Genomic DNA, 12,660 nt, shown 5'->3' on the forward strand with positions numbered 1-12,660 from the left:
CCGGGAAAGGCGAATGTGGTTGCGGATGCCTTGAGTCGTAAATCGTTATTCACTTTCTGAGCGATGAATGTGCACTTATCGTCCGATCCGACCGGTGTGTTAGTGGCTGAATTGAAAGCCAAACCATTATTGACACACCAAATTCGAGAAGCTCGGAAAGTCGACGACGAGTTGGTTGCAAAAGCGGGCTGCGTGTGTTCGAACAAGGACTCGGAGTTTCAAATCGGCGATGACGATTGTTTGAGGTTCAAAAGTCGTCTGTGTGTCCCAAAGAATTCAGAACTCATTTCGATAATTGAATGAAGCCCATTGTAGTCGAATGGCAATCCACCGGGAGTACGAAGATGTATAATGATTTGAAGCGTCGATTTTGGTGGCATCGTATGAAGCGAGACATCTCCGACTTTGTTTGAGATGTTTAATATGTCAACAAGTGAAAGCGGAACATCGGTGCCTTGAGATTACTTGACCAATCACGATACCGAGTGGAAATGGGATCGAGTCATAATGGACTTTGTATCCGGACCGCCATTGTCGCAAGTAAGAAGGATGCGGTTTGGGTCGTGGTAGATCGATTGACTAAGTCGGCCCACTTTGTCCCCGTGACGCACGGATTTTCAATGGACAAATTAGCGGAATTGTACGTTTCTCAGTTGTGAGATTACACGGGTGCTGTTTCCATCGTGTCGGATAGAGATCCGAGATTTACCTCGCGATTTTGGAAAAAGTTGCAAGAAGCTTTGGGTACCAAGTTGCATTTCAGACCGCCTTTCACCCCAAACCGATGGTCAATCCGGCGGATAATTCAGATACTTGAGGATATGTTAAGATGTTGCGTCCTCGAGTTTAGTGGTTCATGGGAGCGGTATTTGCCGTTGATTGAATTCGCCACAACAACGACTTTCAATCAAGTATTAAGATGGCACCCTACGAGGCCTTATGCGGTCGTAAATGCCGTACACCATTGTTTTGGACTAAGCTCGGTGAAAGCAAGATTTTCGGTGGATTTGATTAGGGATGCTGACAGAAAGTGAAAGTAATCCGTGAAAGTCGAAGATAGCCTCCGATCGTCGAAGTCGTCGCGGATCTGAGCGTAAGGATATCGAGTATCGGTGGGTGATAAAGTGTTTCTCAAGGTATCGCCTTGGAAAAAGATACTCGAGTTCGGGTAGTAAGGGCAAGTTGAGCCGAGGTTCATTGGGCCATATGAGATATCGAGCGAGTCGGTCCGGTGGCATATCGCTGATTTTGCCCCCGAACTCAAAAGGTTCACGATGTCTTTCACGTTTCGATGCTTGACGCTATAGATCCGATCCATCGCGCGTGATTAGTCCATCGAAATTGAAATTCAAGCTAATATGAGTTATGAGGAAGAACCGATTCGTATCCTATCACGAGAAGTGAAAGAGTTGCGAAACAAGCGGGTTCCGCTAGTGAAAGTGTTATGGCTCAAGCACGGGATAGAAGAAGCTACTTGGGAGACCGAGAATTCTATGAAAGAGCGATATCCAAACCTATTTACGGTAAGATTTTGGGACGAAAATTTCTTAAGTGGGGAGAGTTGTGACACCCAAAATAGACCCTAGCGGAATGTGGTTTGGGACCACTAAACCGAGTCATAAAATAATTAATTGTTATATTCTATGCTTACTATGTGTGTGCATGCATATGTGGAAATTTCATTCTCTAATTTTACCCATTTGTATGAGAAAGTATTAAATAGGGATCAAAGTGAAACATGGTGAAATATGATAGGCTAATTTTAAATGGCTTGTTAGTACATGTTAACAAAAAGGTGGAGTTGCATGTCAAATAATCCCCTTCCTAAGGAGGAGTGGCCGGCCATGACAAGGTTATGGGCAAGGAACATGTTTCCAACATGTTTTGCTAGTGGTGTATGTAGGAAGTCATAAAATAAAGACTAGCATTAAAGAAAAAAAATTGTTCATCCATTCTAAATACTTTGGCGAATGTCCTAAAGAAAGAAAAGAAAAATTTGTTCATCCTTTCTCATCTTCTTGGCGAAAATACTAAGGGAAAAGGGGAGGATTTTTGCTTCATGCTTGGGTTGGAAGAGACCTAGAAGGAGATTTGGCTAAGTTTGCATCAAGATTAAGGTATGTATAAGGTTGTGTTGGGAGTTTCATGCATGGTTTGGTTGCTAATTTGATGTGCATGTTAGCCATGGCTCAAATCCTTGTTATGCCATGGAAATGGTATTTGGCCAAAGTTGTTATGGTGATAAAGCCATTGCATGCTAAGTGTGAAGCTTGATGATGATGCATGCAATGATGGATTGTCTACTCTTGAGTAAGATTTTGAGTTTTCTTTTTGTGTTTAACCATGATTGAAGTTGAATGGAGCATGATTGTCATATTCGGCCATGATGCATTCATGAGCATGGTTCATGCTTCTTGCATGTTAGTTAAAATTTGTATTTTGGATGGCTATGGACACCTTGAAATTCGCCATGCTCATATTGTATATATATGTTTGCACATGATGTTTTGGCTATGAAGTAAGTGATGAATATATTGGTTTAAAGAAGAAGATGTGGAAGAATGCTTGTGAAATTGCAAGCACAATTCGCCTAGCACACATATAAGTGCTTGATGCTATATTATAAGTTTTGGGCCACAATGTGCAAAGCATTAACTAGTAAAATGCATGCTGTTTTTGTGAGGTATTAAGTGCAAAATTGACCTCAACATGTACATGAATATTCGGCCTTGGGTAGCCTATTGAAGGCCTTAGCTTTTCCTTGATGCTCAAATAAATTGTATTGAATTGCTTGATGTAGTATAAAATGTGCATGACCATTGTGTATTCAAGCTAAAGAGTGGGCATATGACCATTTAAACTCCTTGTCATATTCGCCATAAGCAAGCACAATGAGGTTTTAATAAATTGAATTTGTTTGAATTAGCTCAAGAGCTAAGAGGGCCACAATTGGACAAGGGGAAGGAAAAGGTGATCGAATAGCCGAAAAAGCCGTTCGACAACATCCGAGGTAAGTCCTCAAGAAGTGACCTTACTTGAATTATGTGAGATGAAGTATGGATGTGTATGATTATTGATTTATGTGTGTATGAGAAATTGAATGATACGGGCTAAGTCCAGAAGAGAATATGCTTGTGAATATATGTGCGTTTGAGCCTTAATGTGAAAATGAAATATGTATGTCCAATGATTATTGATGTATGTGTACATGAGAAATTGAATGATATCCGGGCTAAGCCCCGAAGACAATTATGCTGGAAATTATATCCGGGTTAAGACCCGAAGGCAATTGTGCTAGTGGCTATATCCGGGCTAAGACCCGAAGGCATTCGTGCGAGTTATTCTATCCGGGCTAAGACCCGAAGGCATTTGTGCACGTGATTATATCCGGTTATATTCCGAAGAATCTTGGGCTGGAGGTGAGTGTTGGTTGCTGTAATGAATTCAATTAGTACACTCGAAAAGCCCAAAGGATAAGGTACGTTATATGTGCATTGGAAAGTCGACATGTTTGAGCAACATTCGCTCAATCGACTAATGAATTTCAGTTATTGAATTGATTGATACTTTGTGAAAGTATATAATGATGAAGTGTGAAGTAAGAATGTGTATTAATGAAATGATGCATTTGGCTATGTGAATGTATTGCTGTAATTAGAGCTGGTTATATTCCTTGAGACTTACTAAGCATAAAAAAAATGCTTACCCCGTTACTTTGGCTCTCTGTTTTATAGATTTCGCTCGATAGCAATCGGATTCGGGATCAATAAAGTCAAAGTCATCCACACTATCCACGCCTCTAGTTTGGTATAAATTTTGGTTGAACTTTGAAATGGCATGTATTGGACTACCCCTTGTTGGTTAAATATGTTGTGATGTATATATGTACGGCCATGCGAAAATGGCTCGTAAAAGTGAAGTATCGACTTAGACTAATTGTGGTTTGTATGTATATATTTGGTGTCATGATGTGGCTATGGCTTGGAAATGGGAATGTTGGTCATATGATCAGCCATTGGCATGGTTAAAATGATCATATATGAACCTATGTATGGCAAGACTAGTTGGTTCATGGAGACTACCAAATAGGTAAGACCTACCTTAAAAACAGATGCTGCCAGCTGCAGTGACGTGAATGTGAAAAATCACCAAAATTCGTAGTAATGGAATTAAATAGTGAATAAGCTATGTAAATGAACCTTGATGAGTCTATTTTCATATGAAAGAAACGAAATGGTCATAGGAGTTACATGTTAAGAGATATTAAAGCTATTGTGAGACAGGGCCAGAACGGTTTCTGGGTTCCCTGTTGCAACTTTAAAAATTTACTATAAATTATACAAAAAGAATTAGGAGACATACCTTATATGTACAGATTCTATTTTGAGTCTAGTTTGATTAGAAACAAACGGCACCAGCATTAAAGCCCTGTACAGAGAAATATTCAAGTTATACCATGCGAAGGTCAGAGCAGTCGATCCCTGTAACATGGGTGACTTTAACTAATAAACTGTACGAATTGGCCAGACCAAAAATTCTAGAAATAAATCCAGGGATGGATATATGAGTCTAAATTCAGGGAAAATTTACGAAACCAGTTTCCGAGTTTTGAAACTCGAGATATGATTTTTAAGGCGACAGTGACGCAGTTTTCCAGCCTGACTGGAAATGTCAAATGGATGGGCAAAACAAGTGAACTTGGCTTGTTAACCCCTCGTGTCCGACACCGGCGATGGTCTCGGGTTCGGGGTGTTACATGTGGAATCCACACGGCCTAATCACACGGGCATGTGGGTACTATTCACAAGTAAAATTTTTAAAAAAATTAAGCGAAAAATTTTATGAGAAATCTGTTAAGTTCCGACTTGATTTTAATGTTCATGTTGGGCTTCGAGGGCCCAAATAAAGGTCGTTATATATATATGATCTCAGAAAGTGAATAGTAATGTTTTGATTAATCTATAAATATTCTGTTAGGGTTGTTACATTTAGTGGTATCAGAGCTATGATTTAGTCAGTTCTCAGACTAACCTAGCATGTGTAAGAGTTAAGCTATACATGCCATATTACTACCTGTGATAGTGTGATGCCTCCCGATCCCGATGAAATAGTTCTGTTGAGACAGAAGTGTTTTCCAACCGAGCTACCATTGACAGTGTAAAAAGGGGTTTAGTAAGTTCATATGTATAATAAGCATTAATATATGCATGTTTCAATGTAAAATTGATATATTTACTATGATTGCCGAGGTGTTGAAAGTAAGTATAATTATAATGATTTAAATGTTCAATATTAATTCGACATGGAAATGAGAAAGTATGTAAGTTTGTATGTAAATAATACATTATCTTTATTACGTTTTTATATTTTAGCATATTTTATTTATTGTAGCTGATTTTGAATCATAATTGACTATTGGTAGAATGGAATAAAGTATTAGAAAATGAGATACTTCCGTTTGAACCTTGAAATCGAAGATCTGAGATGGTATGTAGCTAGGTCACATGTGTGTCTGGGATGTATACCATGTGTACAAGAGAGCTACGAGACATTATGAGGTAGCTAGGTCGCATGGGTGATATTATGTGTACACCATGTAGACAAGAGAGCTACGAGATAAATGTAGCTAGGTTGCATCTGTGGTTCCAGGTGAAGGACACCATGTAAACAAGAGAGCTACGAGATAAAGTGGCTAGGTCACATGGGTGGTACTAAGTCTTCACCATGTGTACAAGAGAGCCAAAATTATGTGTACAATCGAGCTAGGTCACATGAGTGGTGCTAAATGAAGGCCACTATGTGTACAAGAGAGCTTCGATTTTAAAGGTGGGTTGTGTGCGATACCATCGCGTATTTGTTATTATTCCGAAGCGTTCAACTGGAAAATTGATTAAATGAAATTGTGTATGACTGAGAAGCTTAGAAATGTAATAATAGGTGGTAATCTGAATGAGTTGGGAGCGAATTTATTTCTGCTGTTGAATTTCAGGTCGAACATGATTTTTGTTATTATTGTTCTCTCGAGATAGAATGTATGTATAGATGAATCCGAAGTTTATATAGAAGTTTTTGAACTAGGCTCAGTAGTAGTTAGTCTGCTCATCCAAGAGAGATAAGATGTGCAGTTATGTGAGTTAGTTGTGCTAGTGATTGTTTGTGTTCAATGATCTTTTGGATTCGTATTCAGACATTGATTTGTTAACAGGTAAAAGACGAGAAACTAAGTGTATTTAGTACTAATACAGTCAGTGATGAGACGAGTAAGTTGTGAGATAGAATTGCAATATATTTCGTATCGGGATTGTCATTCTCTCTAAAAAATAAGATGTTATTTAATTGTGGTTGATCATTTGACAAAGAAAGATTCGTATGATCATTTCACTATGTACAGAATTTTTATTGAACAAATCAATTGAGTATAAGTAATTATGAGAGAATAAGTGAGATCTTGACGATATGCTCCGACACTGTGTGCTACAGTCTAAAGGTTATTAGGAAGAGATGTTTGAGATTAATTCGGTTGTGATTCTGAGGAATTCTGTGGAAGTTTTTCATGAGAGTTGAAAGCAACTTCTTCTGGTAAGATTTTCGGGACGAAAATCCTTAAAGAGTGGAGAGTTGTAACAACCAAATTTTTAGTGGTGTCGGAAACAGTGATTCGAGATCACTAAATCCAACGAGTAAGTTTAGAAATTTTAATAAATAATAATTACGGGCCAAGCGCGAACTTAAAAGAATTTTTTTTAATTAGTGCATTTTGCAATTTTAAAAGAATTAATCAGGTAAATTGGGTTGAAAATAAGGTATCGAGACCTTAGATTCATAAACCAAGCCATAAATATTTTTATAAATATTTATGGAGTGTTATTAAGTTAGTATTAAAGTTTCGTTAGAAAATTTTAACGTTTAGTTGGTCAATTAATTAAAAAGGACTAAATTGAAAATAGTACAAAATTTGTTAAATTGTGATTAAATAGTTTAAGTGATTTAAAAGGAGGGATTTAAACGGCAATTGGACAAAAATTGTATGGGCTGGACGGTTGGGCAAGAAAATCAGCAGAAAGACAAGGAGAAACAAGGGCAAAATGGGAAATTTTGCAAATTAAACATATAAAACAAGACAAAATTGAAAAATCTAGAGATATCATCATTTTTCTTCAGTAAAAATGCCATGGGAGGTCTGAAAGTTGCTGGTTTTACATACTTTGACATATGTGAGTTCAATTCTTTCCCTTTTCTTTGAGATTTTTATGTTTTTATGACTTTTACAATTAGGTCCAAGTGTTTAATTCATTAGTTTTTGATTTTATGGACAAAATTGAAAGGTACCATTGATAAGTGTTGGCTGCTTATGATGAAATAAAATGAATTTGAAGCTTTGATTTTGTTGTTTGATGATTTTATCAAGTAATTTCAATAGAAATTGATTATAGGACCTAATTGTGAAAAAGTTGTGAATTAAGGTTTAGTGTTAAAATTCTGATTTTCAAAGGTTGTGTAATAGTTTAGAATGATGGAATAAAATGTTAATTGAGAAAAATTAGCTTAATAGATGGGCTAATTGAGCAAGGACTGAATTGTATGACCTGTGAAATTTAGAGGAAAAATGGTAATAAACATGTTGAACTAAAACAGTTTTGGACAGCAGCAGTAGGTTAACTTTGAAAAATCACCATAAATTTTAAAAATCGAATTAGAGGATTAAAAAAATATTTAATTAAATCTTATTGAGTCTAATGTCTCATAAAAGGAACGGTGTAAGCAATTGAATTGTAAATTATGAGATATAACGAATTTTGTGAGACAAGTCAAAATGAATTCAGGTTCCCCTATTTTGAATTTGGAAAATCACCAAAAATTGGAGAAAATTTATTTGAGGCTAAATTTATATGCTTAGAATCCTTAATGAGTCTACTTTCAATAGAAATCAATGAGAACATTATCCAAGTTCTGTAATGTGATATAATTAATTTTTAGTGAAGAGAGGTCAAAACTGTCGGATAGTGAAAAAGGGAACATTTAAATGCAAAAATGTACTAATTGACTAAACCTAAAATTATGAAAATTTTATGGTGGAATGATATGTGAGTCTAGTTTCAGGGAAAATTTACGGATCTTAATTTGGAGCTCTGTAGCTCGAATTATAAATAATTGAGTGACTATGACTCGTGTGAACAGCTTGATGTGAGCATTAATAAGTAAATTGTGAAATAGTAATTACAAGAATGTTATATACATTAAGGATGTGGAATGGAGAGGTGGAGGATAAAAATAAATGATATATGTTTATAAGAAAGCAGTATGAGAATGATACATATCATGACATGTATATATATAACTAGTTTCAATATGATGCTTGTTGGGTATGAAGTTGGATTGAAATGTCTCAGGCAAGTATTTTATTCTGCGCATCTAAAATGTGGTATTTTATGAAGATATGATCTAGCTTTATATATGAATGCTTGATGATTAAGCTGAAAATATTTGGTAAGATGATAATCATGGTATAAAAGTATAAGTGGTACCATAATAGACAAGGTAAAATGAGTATGAGAGATACATGTATGATGACATACAAATACTATGTTTGTAGTTTAAGTGAGAATGTTTAATCATTAAATGAATACCATGTTATATGCTTTTGATTTTGTATGAGTGTGTAAGAGATTAAGGTTGACCAAGGCTTGGAAAATAGCTTAGGTATTGACCACATAGGCAGAGACACGGCCGTGTGTCTCAGCCGTGTATGGAACAGGATTTTAGGACACGAGCGTGCGATGTGGCTGTGTACCCCTATATTGATGATGATGTCTTAAACGGAAAGCTCTACAGACAAGGGACACGGGCGTGTCCCAAGCCACACGGGCGTGTGGAATCCACACGGCCTAATCACACGGGCATGTGGGTACTGTTCACAAGTAAAATTTTTTAAAAAAATTAAGCGAAAATTTTTATGAGAAATCGGTTAAGTTCCGACTTGATTTTAATGTTCATGTTGGGCTTCGAGGGCCCAAATAAAGGTCGTTATATATATGATATTAGAAAGTGAATAGTAATGTTTCGATTAATCTGTAAATGTTTTGTATGTACTAGTAACACTCTTTAACCCTGTTTCGGCGACGGATAAGGGGTAGGGGTGTAACAACGTCGACATTGTACTCATTTATGAGTATCTGTATCGTTTCTGAACCGTCTGATGATAGTGTACGAGATATGAGAATGAATATATGAATTTTATAACCAACACATGTACGTTTGTGTCGTACTAAATTTCTAAATATAAAAGACTCTGTCTCTGTGAAACAATGAATATGAAGTATGTATGGAATTTGGAAAATGAAGCATGACACGTATGGAAACAAAAGAGCATGAGTAAGCTTATGAACTATTCTGTGAAATGGCTATGAATCCTTATTGTTGATTTGTACTTTATATGCTTTAGTAGTTAGACCAATTGTATTTGTCTTACTAAGCTCTATGTAGCTTACTCTATGTGATTTCTGTCTATTTTACAGTTATTGTAGCTATTGAAGGCTCGGGGATAGTTAAGGATTGTCACCACACTATCGAACTCATTTTTGTGCTTTTGAAAGTGTAAATATTTTAAGTATGGCATGTATAGGCTAGAATCTATGTATTTAAACTTTGATATGTATATATGTTATGCCATGAAAGTTGGCTAGCAAATGATATTGTTTGTACATATTTTTGGTATTTGGTTGGTGATGCTAAATGGTGAATGCTTGCAATATCTTATGATCTGATATGATTTGGTCATTTTAAGTATGAAATTGACTGAACATTTTGGTACAAATGTTGTTTATTATTGCTTGTAGGATTGACCCAAAAAGGGGTGGTATGTTGGCTTAAACCAAGCTTGCATTGTACCACACAGTCAGGGACCACGGGCATGCCCTGTGGCCGTGTATGCAAGGCAATAACATCTTAAGACCACACGGTTAAGACACATGGGCGTGTCATGTAGCCATGGGATTTAGTCAGTAGCTAGCTAAGTATCACACGACCATGGCACACGGTCGTGTCGATTGGCCGTGTGTAAAAGTTAGTATGTAAGCCTTGATTTGGCATGGCTGGTTCACATGGGCATGTCTGGTGCCCGTGTGAGGCATACGGCCTGGTCACACGGACATGTAACCTCAACAGAAGTGAAAAATTTTTTGAGTTCTAAAATTTATGAATATGTTCAGTTTAGTCCAGAATTGTCCATAAGAGTATGTTTTAGGTCTCGTAGACTGTTATAATGAATGGATTGTTGATAACTGCCTATGTATAAATGATATGTGATATCTGTGTTTCCGAATTGATATGAAATGTTCAGTCTGTCTGGTAATGCCCCTTACCTATTCTGGCAATGGTTATAGGATAGGGGTGTTATAGATTGACTTCAAGACTGAAGATTTCCATTCAAGTTCTACCGAAGTTTTTGGGTTTCTTTATGTTTTGTTGTTTTCCCAATTTTGAGATGTTTTCCTCCATCATTATGAACTAAATTCCCTAAATACCTAAGGAAGATGAAACCTAAGATAAATCTTATTATCTTTTGAATTATATGATAAATACTTGTTCTTATTCTTAATTATTAGTTTTAATCCTTGCTTTAATATTTCAGGATATTAATTCAAGTTTTGATGTGCTTATTTAGTGGAGCAAAGTCCCTGTTTAAGAGTAGATCTTTCATAATTAAGCAGAGTTGATTGCTGTCCTAGAGATAGGACGATATAAATCTACCGGATTAGAGTCAAATCTAATAAGGGAATCCATGGATCGAGTTGATGCGACAATAGGGGTTTTAATTAGAAAGAGATTTCAATTAATCAACCTAGAGTCAGTTGTTTTTAGTCTCGAGAGAGATATTAACATAAACTAGGGATTTCTACGGATTAAGTCAAGTGAATAAATCATCTAGTTCAGAAGTAGTAAGTGAAGTCTAGGTGGATTCTTCCTTGGGTATTATCTTCTCTATCGGTTTTCCAAAAGAATTTTCCAACTTTTATTTCTGTCGTGTTCTTAGTTAATTAAATAGTTAATTCTAGTTTAAAAACACCTCTTTAATTCTTAGGCTAGATAATAAAAAGATAGTAATTAATAGTACTTTTAGTCCTTATGGATACGATATTTCTGGTCTCACCATAAACTATACTACTGTTCGATAGGTGCGCTTGCCTTAGTTGAATTTTTAGTCAGTTTAGCGATCTTCAAGTTTTTTGCGCCGTTACCGGGGACTAAGATATTAGGAACACTTAATTTTTATTACTTTAGCCATTTTTATTGTTATTGCAATTTTATTTTGTTTTTATTTTAATTACTAATTTTTCTTTTATTTGCTTTCGGCAGGTTTTTATAGTTTATGACTAGAAGAAACTTGTCAGGACCTCTACTTTTTGACAGCGAAATTGAAAGCACAGCTCGTAGAAATTGTAGAGAAATAAGGAGAAGTCTATAGTATATAGAGGAAGAGCACGAGAATGACACCAATAATATCGAGGAGATGGCTGAAAATCAAAATAATCCGCTGCCTCCTGTGGTTGCTGCAAATCCTGTGAATCAGAATCCTGCTCCTCGTACTATGTATGACTATGCTAAGCCTAATTTAGAGGGGGCTGAATCAAGTATTGTTAGACCTATTATTTCTGGAAATATTTTTGAACTGAAACCTAACACGATTCAACTGATACAATAGTCTGTTTAGTTTTATGGTTTGCAGGACGAGGAACTAAACATTCATTTAGCAATTTTTTTGGAATTCTGTGACACGTTTAAGGTCAATGGCATTTTTGAAGATGCCATTCGCCTTCGGTTGTTTCCTTTTCATTACAGAATAAGGCTAAACAATGGTTGAACTCGTTACCACGAGGGTCAATCACTACTTGGGAACAAATGACCGAAAAAATTTTGCTTAAATATTTTTCGCCGGCTAAAACGGATAAATTGAGGAATGATATCTCTTCTTTTGTGCAGATGGATTTAGAAACACTTTATGATGCATGGGAGAGATACAAGGATTTATTGAGAAGGTGCCCTCACCATGGGTTACTTTTATGGTTACAGGTTCAGACTTTCTACAACGGTGTGAACCCTTCAACAAGGTAACTGATTGATGCAGCCGTTGGTGGAACCTTGAACAACAAAACACCCGAATAGGCTTATGAATTTATTGAAGAGATGTCACTAAACAACTATCAGTGGCAAGTCATGAGAACGAAGCAGACAAAATCACCTAGTGTTTTCAACCTCGATGCGGTCACTATGCTATCTAACCAGGTAGAACTATTGAATAAAAAGATTGATGGTTTGTATGATTCTACTTAGGTGCATCCAGTGATGAGGTGTGATTCAAATAGAAGAGGGATGCACAACGCAGACTATCCATCCTTCAACCCCAACACCGAGGGAGAACAAGTCCGCTATATGGGTAACAATTCTAGACCTCAAAATAACCCTTATAGTAACACTTACAGTGCAGGTTGGAGGAAACATCCCAATTTTTCATGGGGTGGTCAAGGGAATCAAAGGCCACAACACCCTCCAAGTTTTCAACAACCACCTTACCAACAGGAGAAAAAGCCAAACCTTAAGGAAATGCTTACAAAATTTATCTCGGTGTCAGAAACTCATTTTCAGAATACTAAGACAGCACTT

General features: G+C 36.4%; 1 non-coding gene across 1 annotated transcript; it reads right to left on the reverse strand.

Moving 5' to 3' along the window:
- Nucleotides 1–11,946: 11,946 nt before the first annotated feature.
- Nucleotides 11,947–12,053, reverse strand: LOC128286120 (small nucleolar RNA R71). The gene has a single exon (XR_008276665.1). It is a non-coding gene; the product is annotated as a small nucleolar RNA R71 (small nucleolar RNA).
- Nucleotides 12,054–12,660: the final 607 nt, after the last annotated feature.

This window comes from Gossypium arboreum, chromosome 12 (assembly GCF_025698485.1).
Source record: "Gossypium arboreum isolate Shixiya-1 chromosome 12, ASM2569848v2, whole genome shotgun sequence".
In the NCBI taxonomy this organism is placed as follows: domain Eukaryota; kingdom Viridiplantae; phylum Streptophyta; class Magnoliopsida; order Malvales; family Malvaceae; genus Gossypium; species Gossypium arboreum.